The sequence below is a fragment of the Agelaius phoeniceus genome, chromosome W (genome assembly GCF_051311805.1).
Source record: "Agelaius phoeniceus isolate bAgePho1 chromosome W, bAgePho1.hap1, whole genome shotgun sequence".
NCBI lineage: Eukaryota > Metazoa > Chordata > Aves > Passeriformes > Icteridae > Agelaius > Agelaius phoeniceus.
In genome coordinates this window covers 2,032,034-2,042,990 of record NC_135301.1, presented here as the reverse complement: position 1 = coordinate 2,042,990, position 10,957 = coordinate 2,032,034, and the positions used below count along the sequence as shown (strand labels likewise).

The 10,957-nt window shown below is 45.0% G+C and overlaps 1 long non-coding RNA gene across 1 annotated transcript; it reads left to right on the top strand.

The window, feature by feature from the left end:
* The first annotated feature begins 5,133 nt into the window (after nt 1–5,133).
* On the top strand, nt 5,134–8,678 carry LOC129120163 (uncharacterized). The gene is made up of 2 exons (XR_008534201.2): nt 5,134–6,256; nt 8,132–8,678. It is a non-coding gene; the product is annotated as an uncharacterized LOC129120163 (long non-coding RNA).
* The last annotated feature ends 2,279 nt before the right edge of the window (nt 8,679–10,957 follow it).

Genomic DNA, 10,957 nt, shown 5'->3' with positions numbered 1-10,957 from the left:
ACTCTGAAGTTTGAAGCACGTTGAAGTTGGAGGCGTTGGGTTCTTAACCACTCTTGTGTACAGCAGGCTTGGAGAGTCTTTGCCTCTTATTACAATTTTTAAACTTGTGGGGAATCCTAACCTGGGAAATAGGAAATACAAACTGGTGGCTGCATTGTTGCCCTTGCAGCAGGCACATGACACCAAAGTAGAAGTGTTTTGCTCTGACTTGTGTGGAAGTAGTGGCTGCAAATGCCATAAGGAAGTGGTGAATAGCAGGACATGGGATGGATGCTGTTAGCCCACAGTCTGAAAGGACTTGGGAATATCAGTTATAGCCACATCAGAAGTCCAGTAATGTAATTAAAAATCAGTTCCTGCACCATCTGTGCTCCTCTGTTCTGTATCAGCCTGGTGACCAGGCTGATGAATCTGTTGGGGACAAAAATCCACTTAAATTGAAAGCAAAGGAGTTGCTCCATTGTAAATTATGAAGATAGACCTGTGAAGCTATCAAATAAATCTTTCTTTGGCTTCCAGTAATAATTTAAAATGGGCAACAAACACGTGCTGCATAATCTCCTTTTAATGTATTTACTTTGGAACATATGCATATCGGTGTATTACATAACTGCAATATATTCACACATGCAATTTCACCCTCAAATGGCCGCAGGAAATGTGACAGCTTTTGTTTATTAATGCTTCAAGGTGTTTCTCTGTATTTGTACACAGCTGTCATGGCATTAGAAAGAGAATGTTCTAGAAACAGGAGTAAAAACCCGGAGAGCTGCTCTTTGAGGCAGACACAGACAACAGTTGATCTGAATTGTTTGCAAAGCATCCTGATGGAGAGGCAGATATCAGGAATGCAAACTGCAGAGGGTGTGGGGCTGCTCAGTCCCGCAGGCTGGGTTCAGGAAGGGCAGAGTTAGAGAGAGGAAAGCCAAGAGCTTTAATCAGCTAAGCAGGAGCCACCCAGACAGTGAGAGTCCACGCTGCTGATCTGGGTCAGGGGAAGGCAGCAATCAGGCCCCTCTGCCAATGGAAATGCAAGTTAGAGCTTCAGCAGCCCAAGGATATGCAAATAAATGGCTTCTATGGATTGGAGAGTATTAAGCATAAAGTCTTGGTTTCATGCAGTTGTTTGCAGGCAACATGGGACTCCAGAGCTTGGTGCTGGAATTGCAACTTTAATTTCCTTATTTGCTGTTATTTAGTCTGCTCTGAAGTAGTAATGAGAAGAAAAAAATGAAAGAAAATCTTATTTGACAGGGGCTGTGGTAAGGCTTTCTTCACAGACTTGAAATGGTTTTAATTCATTAAAATCTCCATGTGAGGGAAAGATTGTATCTGTTCCTCTCTTTTTATACCAGATTTTCAAAGAAGGATCTAAAATTGCATTTGAGGGTTGTGGTGGGGTTTTTTTCTTTCTTTCATGTACAATCTAAGAACTCCAATTTTACAGGCCTTTTTAACATTTGATCCATAGAAATCAGTCCTTTGTGTTTTGGGAACTCCTTAATCTGGGGAAATTTGTAATCTTCTCAGGGCACTGAAGGTCAATGAAATGCTGCAGGTTTCCTTCTTCATTTAATATGGTTTATGTATTAGGGTTTGAATTTTAGCCAGAGATATTTTTCTTGGCAGCCTGGCAGCTCCACTGTGGAACTGTGTGCAGGTCAATTCCCTTGAGAAGGATGGGTAAATCGGCTCCTGGGAGATGGGCACTGCCTGGCCCCGATGCTGCAGCGTGCTTGGGGTCAGGCTGGCTGGCTGACTGTCTAATAATAGTGTGTAATAACATAATACTCTTTTTAATTGCTGATAAATAAGATTTTTCAAGTTAACTCTGTTTCATCAGTGACCTGCCTGACTTTAGCCTGAGCTTTCCAGTTCCTGCTTTTCTTATTTTCTCTCCTGTCCTTCTGAGAGGAAGTGATGGTGGCTGGAAGTGTGCGGCCAGGGGGGCCGGGGTACCACAGCACCCCTGCACACTCAGCCTTGGAGATCTGGTCAGGAATCTGCTGCTGGGTCTCAGCCTTCCAGTGCAGAGCCTGGCCATGCTGCCATCACTGTGCTACACCAGGGAGTTCTCATCTGTTGGGTCCAACTCAAAAGCAGCCTTCATTTTCAAGAGGAATTCTTTGTGGGTGATGCTGTGAGGAATGTGGTGTTTACACTCACCCCATACTGGCAGTAGAGTAGAACAACTCCTGACTGATTTGGCAAGGAAGACCTCGTTTTTTCTTCACTAAACCTAAAATTCTTCACTAAAGCAAAATTCACAGGCTGGTGATAGCTGTCTCTACAGTGGAAAATATTTATTGACTTTATTGACAATTTAATAGACTTTGTCAAGCTTTGTTGTTTAGTTTCTATTGATCCTGAGACACATGGGGCTGCTTTTGCTTCCTAAGGGATTAAACTGGCAAGCACTTAGAATCAGATTTGGGGAAGGTGGGTGCAGAAAACTTTCTAATTCACTTCTGAAAAGCAGAGTAATAATTAATATTTCAGATAGAAATGATAGCATTTAACAAAATATGTGAAGTTTTTATTATGTGGGGTTTTTTTAAAAATCCTGGATAAATGAAATGAGGCTTTTGGAGATAGCATGAGCTGGATTTTCTATTGAGTTTGATAACCTCTGATCTGCTCTCCTTTCTCTTTCTGGTGCAACTTGTAGCAAACTTATTAGGTCAAAGTATAATTTTGTAAGAATTATTTTTCAATTTGAGCCTTTCCCACTTGATGTTGGGGAGGGAGGGAAATGGAGAAAAAATAGCTCCTTTCACAAATAGAATTGGAATTTCATACTGCTGATCTGAGCCTTTCTAAGATTTCACTGAACACTGGGTCTGGTTGAAACTGAGGGGACTACTCATGACTGAGGTATGAAAATTACATTTCATTCCCTGGATTAGGAGTTTTCTCTTGCCCACAAGAAAGTTAAGGGGAAAGAAAGAGAAATGGGTTTAAAATTTCCTGTGCTGTTTTCAGTTTGCTCACCTTTCTGGAGATACCTTAGCAACTGTAGGACATCTGAAAAACTTTGAACTGTGTCTTTATGTTTGAGGCTCTGTTGGACATGGCTTTTGTTACGATGTTCTTGTGTCAGTACTTTGAACTTAGCCAAGCAATGTTGGTATCAGCAGTGACTCTGATTAAACCTATGCCTTTCTAATTAATAATGCATTCTTCATGAAACAAAGAATATATTTCCCCGTGTTTTTATAACCTGATGAGTCTAAGACTGAATGAAGTCAATGCCAAGCAGCTCTAAAGCAAAACACTGGGTTTTAATGTGTTTCAATGTAGGTTATGAACAAGGAAATAGACATTTATTCTTAAATTTCAGCTACCTTTAATTACTTACTCTATGCATATTCCAATTCAGATTGATGAATGTTGAACCAAAAGCAGACCTAAAAGAATTAATTTAAATTCTCCTAATTCAGAGGCAAACTGTTTCTATAGCTTTGTTTTGAGGGGTTTTTTGGTAAGGAAATGGCAAGTATTTATTTATCCAGCTCCCTCCACGTTTCCCACCATCATTATTCCCAGGGATCCCTGCAGGGATAAGTGGTCTCTGACCCTCACCAGGGTGAGCTGCAGGAGCCTTGCAGCCGTGCCTGTGATTTCTCACAGTGGCAGAACAACTGCAACAGCACAGAGACATTTTGCTAAAAGCTCCTACTGTTCCCAACAGGTTATTATACAGGCAGAATAAAATGCTTTCTTAAGGACCAACCACATTTTTTGTCTGCCTGAAAGGTCACATTTCTTTCGTTTTTTTTCTCTTGTTTAGGTGAGAGATAAACAAATGAAGATGAAACTCAGAAGAAATGTTGAAAATAGCAGCTGGCAGTACTTCTGTGTGAGTATCTCCATTTACACCTCACCTTGCTCTTAGAGACCTTTGAACTCTATTTAAAATGAATTTTGATAGGTGGTGGCTGCTGACTATCTGCATTTCTTCTTCCATTTGTTTTCTGTGCTTGTTTGGCACCACTGCTGAATGTCACCAATAAGGGAATTGATGAGGAAGAGATGAGGAACCAAAACCCATTCTTTTTTAATCCCTCTCTGTTATGCTGCCCATCCCAGGTTTTGTTGTTGTTTTTGGTTTTGGTTGTTTTTTCAACTTCATTCTGCACCCCGTTCTTACTTTTCTTCCTATGTCCTCTCTGCTGCCCCTCCCTCTTTCTGCCTCTCTCCTGTGACTGCGGGGCTGGGGAGGAACTTCTGGGGGCTGCCCCCCATTCTTGCAGCAGAGTCCCTTTTGGGAGAAATGTACTTGTGGAAAGGGCTTGAATAAAGCACCACTCTGCTGTCCAGGGCAGTTTGATTCCTTCTGTGCCTTCTTTGGGGGTGAGGAAGTAAGGCTGAGCGAGAGGGGCTGGAGACTTGGGGCCTCTAATTTCATCTGGGGCACTGCAATGTCCCTAGGAGGGAGAGCCAGGCTGTAGCCATGACATTTTCTGACAAATCCTCTCCTTAGCATTTTTTCTCCTGAGAGGCCTCAGGAACAAAATGTAAACAATGATTATCTGCTGCTGTGGAGTGCTGCAACAGGTGCATCTGTGATTGGTCTCATGTGGTTGTTTCTTATTAATGGCCAATCACATCCAGCTGGCTCGGACTCTCTGTCCAAGACACAAGCCTTTGTGAAATCATTCTTTCTTTTTCTATTGTTAGCCAGCCTTCTGATGAAATCCTTTCTTCTATTCTTTTAATAGAATATAGATCATAAAATAATAAATCGAGCCTTCTGAAACATGGAGTCAACTCCTCGTCTCTTCCCTCATCCTCAGACTCCTGTGAACACGGTCACACCAGGCTGATGGAGGAGCAGGTGAGTGGGGAATGAGGGGGGGTCATGCTGGGTTACCCTGCCCCAGAGGGACCAAAAGCTGCCAGAAAATTCACACGGAGGGGTGGGTGTAGAACACCAAAACCTGTCAAGTTTTTCGTTTTTATAGGTATGGGCAAAGAATTGGAATTGATCTCTAAAACCATTTGGAAAGAATAATTTGGAAATAATCTATCCATTCTATTGTGTACAGGAATGCAGGAAACTCTGACTAGAGATGCGTAGTCGTTTTGAAACCAGGTTATAACGTTTTTACCTAGGAATGAACCAATCAAGTGCCCTTAAACCGCAGGAACAGCTGCTGGGGCTGAAGGGAATCAATCCAAAATCAATCCCCGGCAGCTTCGGTCTCCGTTCCCTGCCTGCCCCAAGGCGCGTCCAGCCCGGCCCGGGCAGCGGGGCGGTGCTGCCACCTTGTGGGCACAGAGCGGTGCTGTGCACAGAGGGGAGCGGTGAAGCACAGTGAGGAGTGCAGAGGAGCGCGACCGGGCTTGAGCGGCCGCCGTGCGGGGCGGTGGCTGGGAAGAACGACAGCGGCGGGGCCGGTTTCGGCGGGCGGCGGAGGCGCGGAGGGGACAGAGCTCCCGTTTCAAGACGGCGAAGCGCCCGCGTACCAGGATCCTGCGTGAGCCGGGTCGGGCTCCAGCCGCACTCAAGATGGCGGCCGCGGCAGGACTCCGGCAGAGGCGTCGCCGCCGCTCCCTACCGCGGTTCGCGGGGCTCCGGTGCCGCTGACCCCGCCAACCGTTTTCTCCCGCCGGGAAAAGCAGCAGAAAATGGCGCTGAGAGCGCGGGATCGGCGTCGGGACCGGGTTGAGGCAGCCAACAAGAGAAACGCCTGTGTGAGGAGCGGGGGATGCTTAAGGGTACCACAACAAAGATGGCGGCTAAGCCGGGAGTGGCTTCTGCCAGTACCAAAGATTGCGGAGAGGAAATCCAGGAGAAACGGCTGCTGGCATCCTGGGCTTGCCAGGCAGGTTTTGTACTTGATTGCAAGGCAGTTTTCCTGCCTCTGCAAGGGGTGAAAACTGGAAAGGGGGGACAAAAAAGGGTCACTTTTACGCCACACCCAAGATGGCGGCTGAGGGCGGCACTCACTTGCCCTTCCAATGATGGCGGCAGTGTGCTCATGCGCCTTGGGTAAGGGGAAGAGAGGGCGGTACAGGAAATACCCCGCTCCGTCTGATGGGAAGAGTGCTTTCTCCTGGGTCTGGGCGGCATTGAGGTCGCAACGAGTTCCAAATTATCCTTGTGCCTCTCCTGTTGTGACTAAATCGGTGTTCCCTGAGTGTCTGCAGCTCCCTGCGTGTGGAGGGAAGAAGCCTGTGCTGGAGAATGGGAGGAAGGTCCCTGCTGGTTGCTGTGTCCTCGGTGGGCACAGAACTCTGGCCAGATGGCTTGGTGAGTATTGAAAATGTGAAAAATGCGTATTTTGTGAGTGGCTTTTCGCAAATATTAAAATGAATATGATATGCGTTGTGTTAGCAAGTAATGCTGTATTAATTCTCTTCAATAGCGTGTTAAATATAGTTTTAGGTTATAACAAAATGTTAAAATAGAAACTCTGTTATGTAGGAGACTTTTTTTAAAGAAAGGACTCGCAGCGAGATAGCAGCTACAGGACACCTAAATCTTTCAGAGAAAAAGAATTTATTGCTCTCTTATTAGAAGAAACTAACTTCTTCCTGCCTCGAAGGCGCCGTTAGGATTCAGAGGAAGAAGTTGATGATGTTGACAGAATCCTGTGTCTGAATGGAATTTATTCCTCATGTATGAGATGTATGAATATGCAACGGGCTGTTGTTTTTAAGGGTTAATCCTTTGTTAACGGGGGTCCTTTTTCGGGCTTATGCTGCCCAGAAAAAGGTACCCGGACTGTCTGTAACTCTTTGTCTCTATTGTCTCATATTGTCCTAATTTAATTTGTCCAAATTATTAGTACTCTGATTGTATTACTGTTTTTATAAGCATGTAATTACTGGTAGACTTTTAAAATTTTAAAAACAAGTGATTGGCGTTTTTCATAGGATCACTCCTGCTTCCTTTTCACTGAATTGTTGTAATGAGTCGTCAGCTTTTAGCCAGCCTCAGTTCCGTTTCTTTTTCATGAATCTTTTTGGTTGTTTCCATCCTGAACTTGCCAAACCCTTAATTTGCTAAATTAACCCTGAGAAGGTTCCACAAGCCAATGCTGAGGGGATTGGGGATTGGATAGTTAGGATCCTATGGCCTTTCAAGGGTTGGGTTCACCCGCTGATTTTGGTGCCAAGGGAAACTCCAAGTTAACACAGATCAAAATAGGAAACAGTTCCCTCATCAAAGTCAGCTTTCCAAACCTCTGTTCAGGATCCAAAAGAAATGGGAATGCCCTTGGCAAAAAAGGGCATTTTGAGACAAAGCAAGCTTAAAATGCCTGTAAGCAGGAAATCCAGGAGGAATGGCTGCTGGCATTCTGGGCTTGCCAGGCAGGTTTTGTCCTTGATTGGAAGGCAGTTTTCCTGCCTCTGCATGGGGTGGCACCTGCATCCCACTGGAAAGGGGAGAGAAATAATTCCCCTCCTTCCCTGGCCCAGCCCTGGAGTGGGAGCAACTTGCCCTTATCCTGGAGTTCTGCTCCTGCCCAGCATCCCTCTAGTACCCTCATGTGCTTCCCAAGCTCTCAGCACTGATGGATCTAAACAAGGAGAACAATCCCTGTTCCTTCTCTTCTCCATCCTTGATGTTCCTGGGCCCTGCATCTCCCTGGTTATTCCCTGTCTGACTCCTCATCTCCATCCCACCTTCTCCCTGGTCACATCTGAGCCTGAGATGTGTTTAGCAGCAAATCCATTCCTTTAAAGGAAGCCCAGTGCAAAGAGCATCCAGCTGCAGGTAAGTCTTCCTGCATTTCATTTTTCTCTGTCTGCAGGCTCTGTCTTCCTGCATTTCATTTTTCTCTGGCCAGTTTTGGAGGGTTTCCCTCTGTGCTTTCCTATGACCCAGATGTGTCCCTTCCTTTGTCCAGATCCAGTGCCAAAAGATTGAACAACTGCTGAGTGGGGTCTGGGGTGAGAATGGTTCTGCTAAAATGAGGGAAAGAATGCTAGAAGAAAAATGAGCTTCCTTTGAATGTCTGGAATAAAAGCACTGGGAAAGGGCACTTTTTAGTTCAATTTGGTGCCACCTCCCCTTTTTTTATGGCTCATACTCCATGGTGAGCAATCTAAGCCAAAAGATGAAATGCAGGAGGCTTTGATTCTGCAGTGAGCTTAACTTCCCTTTTCTCCTCTCTTTCAGGACAAGGAGAACCACTGAAGTTGTCCTGGCCTTGCCAAGGTGTTTGAGCTGCCAAACCCAAACTGGTCCTGATGATGGAGGACTTAAGAAATTACTCAATCCAGCTAAATGCTTTAAAAAGGGAGATGGTTTGGTTATAGAAATATTTCTGCCTGAGACTGGGAAGAGATTGGGAAAAGTTAAACCCCCCAATTCTGCATAACAGCACAAGGATTTTTTAATTCTTTGCCTTTTTTTCCCTTCCTTTGAATGGGTTTGTTTGTTTCCCCTTGGAGACTGCACACATAATAGGCAGATTTTTCAATTAAGCCATTTTTTCCCACTTTTAGTCTTCAATGGAGCCCAGGTGCCAATTGTTTGCTGCTTGGTTTCTGCCTTCCCTTTCCTGCCTACAGCTTAAGCCCTTTCTCTCCTTCCTGCTTTTTGGCCATCACTGGTCATGCAGATGATGCTGATGCAGATGGCTGATAAATAATTATCAAACAGCTTGGCAATGGTCTGTATCAGCTATCAGTGACATTAAAAAATGCAGTATATGGACCATCAAGCAATGAATTTAGCAACAGTTGGATAGTAACTAATCATCTTTCCTTTGAAGCCCTCTTCATAGCATATTTCCTTATAAAGGGAAAGCATTTGGTTTTTATTTTATAAAATACTACAAATCACCAGCAGCCAGCTTAAGCGAGCATGGCAGACTGACAAAGACATGGTAATGTTTTTTCTTTTAAATCCCTCACAAGCCCATCCCCTACTGGGGAGGCAGCTCAGCGAGTTTCAGCCCACAGCTGCCATCCTGTGCTCATGGAGAGCAACCTCTCCAGCTGTCCCAGCCTCAGGAAAGCACAGAAGAGGGCTTTACACAGATCAGGGATTAAGCTAGACCCAGGTTGGGCTCAGCTCAGTCACCATGGCGCTGTCAGAGGCCTTAAACCCTTTTTCTATCGGATTGATTGATGGTGGTTGTGGTGCAGCCACTGTGTTGCTGTCAATGTGCTCCCCTGCAGCCTAGCCTGACACGGTGAGCAGGGGCTTGGGGTTCTGTCTCATGTGTGAAACATCAAACCAGAAGATAAAACAACAGCTAAAAGCCCTGCCCTGATATGTGCCTCACTCTGCACCACTGCTATGAGAGGAGGGTGAAAGACCCAGTCAGTTTTAGCTCTGTAAAGCAGCTGCAGAGCAGTGATGAGTGCCTGAATCACATCCCCTGCAGCCATCAGGGGAGTGAGGGCAGGGAAAAGGGCAGAGAAAGGGAAATAAAAAACCAACAGAGCCACCAAGACTGGAGGATGTGAGGATGAATCCAAAACTATGCTCTCCAAGAACTGAAAGAACACATTTCTTAAAACAAGACATCCAAACTGGAATGAGGGACTTGCACTCTTTCCAGATCTTCCCAGCACCATAACCCATTAAAAAAAAAAAAAAAAAAAAAAAAAAAAAAAAAAGCCATCTGTGGAAATGGGATGCTCCTTTAAGCCTGGCAGAGACTTTCTCCAGCACCGCAAACCACCCTTCCTGTTGCTCTTCCTTTACCACTCAGGGCTGAGCCATGGAGACATGCTTCTTTAGTGTGTGTGTGTGTGTATTTCAGGTTTTTTTTAAACCAAGAAAAAAAATCAATATCATATTTTAAAAAGAACCCCCAAAACTTTGGGGAAACTGGGCATAAATGTCAAACAAAACACAAAGAAAGACTGAGCTACTAATGGATCTTAGAGCAGCAGTGGTGAGGTGGGAGGGAAGAAATATAGCAGACAAATTTAACACCATTTAGGAGGGTTTATGCACAGTGTTTTCATTGCAAGCAGCATTTAGAAGTGATTTATCATATCCCAGCACCCTCCTTCCCTGTCAAAGTGATAGGCAGAACCAGCAGAGCAGCTCTGAACACACTGTTCACTACAAGGCACCACCAACAAATCCAGAACAGCTCCACCCTTGGCCAACCCTGTCCCCTTGGGCCTTCTGAGAAGCTGGGATTTAGGAAAAGGCCTTGCAGGGGAACAGTGTTTCAAATGTCAAAGGCTTTAAAAATCTACAAGGCTATGAAAGAACATTTCAGGGTTTTTTTCAGCTAATTGTTTAGGAATTTACTTGGAATAAGCTTCTTCCCCAAGAGGGATTTCAATTCTACACATGCACAAAGAGGAGAAAACATGAATGCAGCGTTGAGACAGCTGCGTGCTGAGAGCAGTGGTTTTAAGGTAAGGCCCTTGTATATCCGGGAGGGTGAAACCTCTGTGTTCAACCCTCTGGGATCATCACCTGGGCTTCCTGTGCTTCTCAAGCTCTCAAAGTAAAATTGACCTAGCAAACTCATCTTTGTCTCAATCCTAATCCCTGCATCATCCTTCAGGTGTGTTTCCTCACAATGAAATTGGAGTAGAAAATGCTTTAGGAGATGCTTTGCAGCCCCTTCTTCCCCAAAGGCCCAATCTGCTTTAATTTTTAGGAATGCTCTTCAAGCACAAGGTTTAGATGCGGCCAGTGAGACTCACATTTCAGAAGGACCATCAATGGTCTGATAAAGACACAGCACTTTGAAGCAGGCTGCTGGGACTGAGGAGGATATTTAAAAGCTGTTGACATGCAGTTCTAGCAGAAGTGCAAAATGAAATGTAATGTAGTAGAAGTGGAAAATGAAATGCTGTTAGACAAGGCTGCTGCCCAAATTGGCTCTGCCTGGATCCACCTGGCCTGCAGCACAGCCTTCTCCCTTTCTCCTCACTGCCTTCTGCTCAGCACCGACCCAAACCTGGGCTATTTCAATTCCTGTCAGACACAGAGCAGCTGATGGGCAGCAAATGCAGCCTTCCCAAA